This window comes from Vombatus ursinus, unplaced genomic scaffold (assembly GCF_900497805.2).
Source record: "Vombatus ursinus unplaced genomic scaffold, bare-nosed wombat genome assembly UNPS02014864.1, whole genome shotgun sequence".
In the NCBI taxonomy this organism is placed as follows: domain Eukaryota; kingdom Metazoa; phylum Chordata; class Mammalia; order Diprotodontia; family Vombatidae; genus Vombatus; species Vombatus ursinus.
The window spans coordinates 7,699,579-7,708,481 of record NW_020954642.1 but is presented as its reverse complement, the minus strand read 5'-3'; positions in this window follow the sequence as shown (position 1 = coordinate 7,708,481).

Below are 8,903 nucleotides of genomic sequence, written 5' to 3'. Positions count from 1 at the left end.
AGATAGATAGATAGATAGATAGATAGATAGATAGATAGATAGATAGATAGATAGATAGATAGATAGAGGGCACAAGGTGAGTTGAAGATGAAGCGGTCATATCTGGAGAATAAAGTAAAATTAAGGGGTGAGAGGGGATTATACTAGGAGAAGGAGAAAGGGAAAGGTAGAATGGGGTAAATTATCTCACAAAAAAAAACAGAAAAGAAAAGGCTCTTACAGTGGATGGGAAACGGGGGAAGATAAGAGAGAATGAGTGAATCTTATTCTCATAGGATTTGACTTGAGGAAGGAATAACATACACACTCAATTGGGTATGGAAATCTGTCTTACCCTACAGGAAAATAGGAGGGGAAGGGGACAAGAGAGTAGGGGGATGATAGAGAGGAGGGCAGATTGGGAAAGGGGGTAATCAGAAGCAAATACCTCTGAGGAGGGACAGGGTCAAAAGAAAGAATAGAATAAATTGGGGCGAGGGCGGGACAGGATTAAGGGAAATAGAGTTAGTTTTTCACAGCATGTCTACTATGGAAGTGTTTTGCATAACTGAACATGTATAGCCTATATTGAGTTGCTTGCCTTTTCAATGAGGGTGGGTGGGGAGGGAGGAAGGGAGAAAATTTGGAACCCAAAGTTTTAGAAACACATGTTTAAAAAAATATTTTCACATGCAACTGGGAAATAAGAAATATGGGAAATGGGGTACAGAAATCTATCCTTCCCTACAGGAAAATAGAAGGGGAAGGGGATAAGAGAAGAGGGGAAGAAATAGAAGGGAAGGCAGACTAGGGCTTGGGTTTTTCAGAATGCATGCCATCTTGAGATGGGGTAGGGGCGAGATGGGGTGAAAATTTGGAACTCAAAATCTTATGGAAATAAATGTTTGAAAACTAAAAATAAATAAATTTATTGATTTAAAAAAACTAGACAATATAAGGTTAGAATATTGTTGTGCTGTAGGAAATGATGAGTTGATGGACTTAGAAAAACATGGAAAGACTTGGACTTCTGAAGGAAGTTGCCATCCACCCTCAGAGAAACAAAGGATAAGCAAGTATAATATGATCTTACTTAGATGCATATGAGTATATATGTCTATTATGAATGTGATAATAGATACCAAAGTATGTGCATGTATGCAAAAGCATATGTATGTGTGTATATATAATTTTATATATATAATATTTATATATGTGTGAGTACATATACACACACACACACATATATATATGTATAAACTTGTATATGCTAATAAAAGAGGTCAAAATGGCCCTAAAGTACACAAAGTTGGGAAAGGATCTGGATCGGATCAAATTTACAAAGAGGCAAACAACACTAGATTTGCACAAATGGGAGCAAGTTGTGGATTTGCTTACATATACATACAATAGAAGAGAAGAAACAAAAGGCATAAGAAACATCTCAGATATCTTTGTTACTAAGAAAATAAAGAGGGATGCCTAAGTTGCACAGTGGGTAGAGAACCTACCCTGGAGTTAGGAGAACCTAAATACAAATCTGACCTCATATACTTACTGGCTGTGTGACCCTGAGCAAGTTACTTATCTCTTATTGCCTCACCAAAATAATATTAATATTAATAGTAGTAGTAGTAGTAGTAGTAGTAGTAGTAGTAGTAGTAGTAGTATATTGTGGATTATGTTGTCTTTGTATTTGTGCCACAACCCACTTTTCTGACTATTGCCTTGAAGATTTCTTGGCTATAATGATTAGGGACTCTATCTTATTTATCTTTTCATTTCTAACAATGGTTAGCACAGTTTTTCCACATAAAGTAGTTTTTGATATTTGTTGAATGACTGAATGATTCAAATTAATAAACTTTTACCCATAGCTAAACCATAAATATGCACAGAGAATTGAAATTTCTATATTAACTGGAGGAAGAAAAAATAATTGTGTCATGAGATAAATATATCTTTCATTTTTAAATCATTTTACTAATAGGAAATATTCAAGGACTGTTGAATTGAAAGAACGTGTCAAAGTACAATGGTGTAAAGCATTAAGAACACATTCAAATTACATTGTTAAAAATAAATATTTTGAGTTGTCATTTTAAGTCTATTAAAAGAGTTGTTCATTACAAAGATGCCGGTACTTTTTGAGAATGTTATTTTCTATTTCTGGCTTAAACACTAATTCATATGTGACCTTGATTAATCACTTTCCTTCCTTTTACCTCAATTGATTCATCTGTAACATAATGGGGTTAGCTCTAAGGTTTCTTCCTGCTCTGATGTGCTACTATCCATCATATCAGTACTTTCTTTGCCCTTCAGAATTCAGGGCGCTTACATTAGAGTATGTGACTGGCCAGTTTTCTTGCCCATCTTTATTATATAATGAAAGCATCCTTTCACTGCTACTTCCCATATTACAACCATATAACCTATCAGTGGAGAATTCATCAGAACAGTTTTGAATTTAAATCACAAACTTCCAAGAAAATACTTCCCAAACATATCTTTATATAATTTGCCTTTATTCATAAATATGATTTCATTACCTGTTCCAAATCTTTGAAAATCTTGACCCATTAATGAGCAATATGAAATCCACAGACACAATTTAAGAGCTCTCTTCACACCTGAATGAAATACAGTCATCCTTGCCTTAATATGTGGTAAATATTTTCCATATCACAGCTTTAGAAAAATTGCTCACAGCATGACATGAAAAGAATTCCTGTATCCTCCATGGAATACAGATGCATAAAATGGAATTGCCAGACCTTAGCTTTCACTACTTTTGTTAAGTATTTTTTACTTTTTATCCTTTTTTTAATAGTATTTTTCCAATTACATTTAAAGACAGTTTTCAGCAGTCATTTTTTTTAAAGATTTTGAGTTCCAAATTATTTTGCCTCCCTTCCTTCCCTGCTCCATCCCTAAGATAACAAACTATCTGACATAGGTCATACATATGCAATCATGGATTCAGCATGAGTCATGTTGTGAAAGAAGGAAAAGAAAAAAAGGGAAAAGTCACAAACACAAACAAAAAAAGTGCAAATAATATGCTTTGATTTGCAGTCAGACTCCATAGTGCTTTCTCTGGATGAGAATAGAACATCATAGTCTTTTGGAATTGTATTGGATCATTGCATTGGTGAGAAGAGCTAAATCTATCATAGTTGATCATCACACAGTGTTACTGTGCCTGTGTACAATGTTCTCCTAGTTCTGCTCACATCACTCAACATCAATTAGTGTAAGTCTTTCCAGGTTTTTTTTTCCAAAATCCACCTTCTCATCATTTCTTATAGCATTCCATTACATTCATATACCACAACTTGTTCAGCCATTCTCCAATTGATGGGAATCCCCTTAATTTCCAATTCTTTGTCACAACAAAAAAAGTTGCTATAAATATTTTTGTACATAAAGGTCCTTTTCCCTTTTTTATGATCTCTTTGGAATACAGACTTTGTAGTGGTATTGCTGAATGAAAGGGTATGCACAGTTTTATAACCCTTTGGACATAGTTACCGATTGCTCTCCAGAATGGTTGTATCACTTCACAATTCCACCAGCAATACATTAGTGTCTCAATTTTCCCACATCTTCTCCAACATTTATCATTTTCCTGTTTTGTCATATTGGTCAATTTGGTAGGTGTGACGTGGTACCTCAGAATTGTTTTGATTTGTGTTTCTCTAATCAATAGTGATTTAGAGTATTTTTTTCATATGACTACAGATAGCTTTAATTTCTTCATCTGAAAACTACTTGTTCCTATCCTTTGATCATTTAGCAAATGGGGAATGACTTGTATTTTCATAAATTTGAATCAGTTTTCTATATATATTTGAGAAATGAGGCCTTCATCAGAAATACTTTCTGTAAAAATGGATTCCCAGCTTTGTGCCTTCCTTCTAATCTTGGTTGTATTGGCTATGGTTGTGCAAAAACAATTAATTGAATGAAATCAAAATTGTCATTTTGCATTTCATAATGTTCTGTGTCTCTTGTTTGGTCACAAAATCTTCCCTTCTCCATGAATCTGACAGGTAAATTATTCCTTGCTCTTCTAACTTGCTTACAGTATCACCCTTTTTGTCTAAATCATGTACCCATTTTGACCTTAACTTGGTATATGGAGTGAGATGTGGTTAGAATACTTTAAGTATGCCATCATATCATCTGGAAAGAGTGACAGTTTTGTTTCCTTATTGCATATTCTTCAATTTCTTTTTCTTCTCTTTTTTATCTTTTTCTTCTCTTATTGGGAAAGCTAATAGTTCTATTACAATATTGAATAATAGTGGTGATAATGAACATTATTGTATCACCCTTGATCTTATTGGAAATGCTGCTAGCTTATGCCTATTACATATAATACTTGCTGATGGTTTTATATAGATGATACTTATCATTTTATGGAAAACTCCATTGATTCCTATTCTCTTTATGTTTTTAATAGGAATGGGTGTTATATTTTGTGAAAAGCTTTTTCTGCATCTATTGAATTAATGATATGATTTCTGTTAATTTTGTTACTGATATGGTCAATTATGCCAACCATTTTTCTAATACTGAATCAGCCTTGCATTTCTAGTATGAATCTCACCTGGTCATAGTGTATTATCCTTATGATAAGTTGCTGTTTTTCCCTAATATTTTATTTAAGTTTTTTTTTTGCATCTATATTCAATCGAGAAATTGGTCTAGAATTTTCTCTCTCAGTTCTGTTTCTTCCTGATATATGTATTAGCACCTTATTTGTATCATAAAGAGAATTTGGCTGGACTCTTTCTTTGCCTATTTTCTAAAATAGTTTATATAGTGTTGGAATTAATGGTTCTTTAAATGTTTTATTGAATTCCTTTGTAAATCCATCTGGCCCTGGAGATTATTTCTTAGGGAGTTCATTGATGCCTTGTTCACATTCTTTGTCTGAAATGGAGTCATTTAAGTATTTTATTTCCTCTTCTGTTAATCTTGACAATTTATATTTTTATAAATATTCATCAATTTCACTTAGATTGTGAGATTTATTGGCATACAGTTGGCTAAATAGCTCTTGATTATTATTTTAATTTCCTCTTCATTGGTGGTGAATTCACCTTTTTTTTATTTTTTTATATTGGTAATTTAGTTTTCTTCTTTTTTAATAAAATTAACCAAAGGTTTATTTCTTTCATTGTTCTTTGCATAATTCCAGATCTTAGTTTTATTAATTAGTTCAATAGTTTTCTTAATTTCAATTTTATTAATCTCTCCTTTGACTTTTTAGAATTTCTAATTTGTTATTTAATTGGATATTTTTAATTCATTATTTTTCTGGCCTTTTTATTTGCATGCCCATTTCATTTATCTCCTCTTTCTCTATTTTATTTGTACAAGCATTTTAGAGATATAAAATTTCCCCTAAGATCTGCTTTGGCTGCATCCCATAAGTTTTAGTATATTGCCTCATTATTATCATTCTCTTGAATGAAGCCCAATCCAAATTTTTAAGGAATACCTTCTTCGGTTAGCTTTGGAACCTTCATTTTTCCATTTGGCCAATTCCACTTTTAAAGGAGTTATTTTCTTCACTATATTTTTTTTCCATTTGGTCAATTTTATTTTTTTCAGGAAGTTATTTTCTTTAGTCAATTTTTGTGCTTCCTTTTCCAAGCCATTGGCTCTTTATTTTTTCATAATTCTCTTGCATAACTCTCATTTCTTTTCCCAATTTTTCTTCTACTCCTCTTACTTGATTCTTAAAAATCTTTTTGAGCTCTTCCAGGAGGACTTTTGGGGCTTGAGACCATTTCATATTCTCCTTTATGGCTTGACATGTAGGCATTTAACATTGTTGTCCTCCTCAGAGTTTGTGTTCTGATTTTCCCTGACACCATATTAGATTTCTATGGTCAGGGCAGTTTTTGATTTTTTGTTCCTTTTTTGAAGTTGAATTTTACTATTGAGGTGCAGGGGACACTCTCTTAAGCTTCCCGCACTGAGTTCCAGAGGTCTGGTTACTGGTTTTCTGTGCCAGGGCTTCTGGGCTTGTGACTTGTCCACTGCCCTATGGTAGCCCAGGTTAGTCCAGCCTCTTGTGCCCTGGGTTCTGTAGCTGATAGTTTGTCAGCTGTGCTAGGGCTGGAGGCCTCACAGCTGGCCTACTGTGCCACTGGCCTTCTGAGCCTAAATTGCTGGGCCTTTGTTGCTAATCTATGCTGTGGTTAACAGCCTCCCACTGACTTGCCTGGACATCACCTGTGCTTAGCTGTCTTTCCCTTTTACCCAAGTGGGACACACCTTTCCTGAAGTCTAAGTTTTCTTGGGCTAGACAGTTGTTTCACCCTGTCTTTTTTTTGTGGGTTCTGTCACTCTAGATTTCTTTTAAAGGTTTGATTTAATGTTGTTTCCATGGGAAAATGGGGAGAGCTCAGACAACTTCCTGGTTTCTCTCCACCATCTTGGCTCTACCCCCAACTGCTAAATGTGTTTTCCTACAGACTAAGGCAATTTAATTCCATACCAACTCTGTTTCCATCAAAAGGGTGCTCAAGGTGGGGAAGAAGGAAGTGAGGGAACTAAAAAAGATTCGTTTGAACTCAGATCACATGCACGAAGTATATTTCATGTTTAAATTGTATAATCATTCATTTAATACATATTTGTTGATTATTAAATGCAGGAAAAAAACCATTTATGTTTTGTTTTCAACTCATATCTCCAAATTCTTCTATTCAAAAATGGCATTGTAATAATTGAATTGACCCTAGAAAACTATTGAGACCCTTAAATAAAAAATAATGGCTACTTGAAATTAGTCACTTTTGTCATCTATACCAAATAAAATGGGTACACAGATTGCCAAATTCAGTTATATAAAAATCAATTGATGTATTCTATAAATACATATCACTTAGATAGACACTATAGATGGATAATAAACTGGGTGCAGAATTGAAAAGGAAGAGGATGATTTGCTAAATTACATTTTGAAAATCTTGTAAGACACTCAATTATTGCTAGCTCTTTGCTGCTATAGATATTGACACCTATATTTTCACCAGTTATATTAAGTATGTCAAAAATGGAATACTAAGTAGAGGTAAAATTTTATATTCAATTTAAAGAAAAAGGAAACAGATGAGCAGAAAATACAATTGCAACAACTTAAATACAACTTATTCAAATGAACTCTTAATCTCTCCAAATGGGAAATTAAAAAAAAAGCTATAGGTATTGACCTTGATTTTCTACAAAAACAAAAAACAAAACAAAACAATAAAATGTGTAAAGCACTTGCCACAATGAAGAGGCCAAAAGAGCCTAGAAAATACCATATACATAAGATAGTTTATCTCCTGATTAAGCCAAGATGCATATCAATCAAGTATGACATTAATTTAGAATACAAAGTTATTTCTAGAAACTACATTAGAAAAATCATGGGAAAATGTAAGCAGTGTTGCTACATGAAACAGTGAAAAATTGTGAAGTGGAGAATTACTTTTATAGCCATCTTGACTCAAGAACCAAGTAAATAACATTATCTGAAGAACTTTTTTTCCCATGAACCTAAAAGGAATATAATTAAATGGAAAATAAAACATTTTTTCTATGATAACCTTTTACTGTCATAAGTTAGAGGACCCACTACACCTAATCTTTGTTGCCAAGTCATATTAGCAAGGCTGGAGAAGAGGAAGACACATTCATCTTTCATGAGCTGTTGAATATGCTGTCTCCATAAATTCATTGGGGCACAACAATTCCTGAAATCTTTTTGCCTAGGTTTTAGAACTCCAACAAAGTTGAATCCATAAAAAACATAGTTTTGTTCTGGAAGGAAGTATGGAATGAGTGATATAGAATAAAGTCTGTGAAAGAATTTGTACTGTAACTTGACAGTTAATAGTTTGCTTTAAGTTTAATAATCAAGCAAAGAATTATCAGGGAATCATTAACTCATGAAAATATGACTTTGTCACTAGAAAGAAAGGGAAGAAAATTAAGACCACAGTGATCTGCTCTTGATCTTTTAGGAGAAATACAGAGACAAGGTCATGTGGTAGACTCCAGGAGGCTTGCTTGCAGAAGAAGGGCAATACAGAGAAGCATCACAATAACTATATTTATAATCAAATGACCTGGATTCAAATATCCCAGTACATGAACTTGAGCAAATTATCTAATACCTCTGTGTTCTAGTTTCTTTGTTAATAAAATGAAAAGGTTGAACTAGATGAAATATCAGTGTCTCCTTTCCCCATAATTAATGCTGCTATGGATGTCACTTTTATTCAAGCAAAAGAATTTCCTGAATTCCTCACCATCTTATGTTTCTATTGACATGAGTTCTCTAATGTCACATTTACTTCCCTCTATGTCAATGCTTTGGTTTCGATAAGGTGCTTGTTGGACTTTTTTTTTTAATTCTCAAGTCAGAACTACATGGAAAATAAGGAAATTTTAGTACTACAAATAGTTAAGATTGGGTTCTGTATGTGTGTGTGCATGTGTGTATGTATGTATGTATGTATGTAGCAAAATAAGACAAGGAATATTTGTTTCCCTTGTATGGTTAAAAAGAACAAATCTCAAATAATGTGGATTTTTTTAAGTTAATCAGAATATATGTTTTTTTTCAAACTGAATGAAATACATTTTTAATTTAATTCCATTGGAAGAAATATATCACCAGGAACAAAGGAGAAATGAGTCTTTCATAATTTTACTATTTCATTTTCCTTTCCATAACACATAATGCTTTTTTGGGTGGATGCAGCTAGGGAGGGCGAATGTAACATGCTGGTTGGATTGTGTAAGAAGTAAAAATGGTTGAAAGTACCTTTGAATCTAGAAAGAGCTGAATCCTAAATTCACATGAAATGTTCATTCATTGTGATCCCCTTATATCAAGAAAGGGAAAAGTA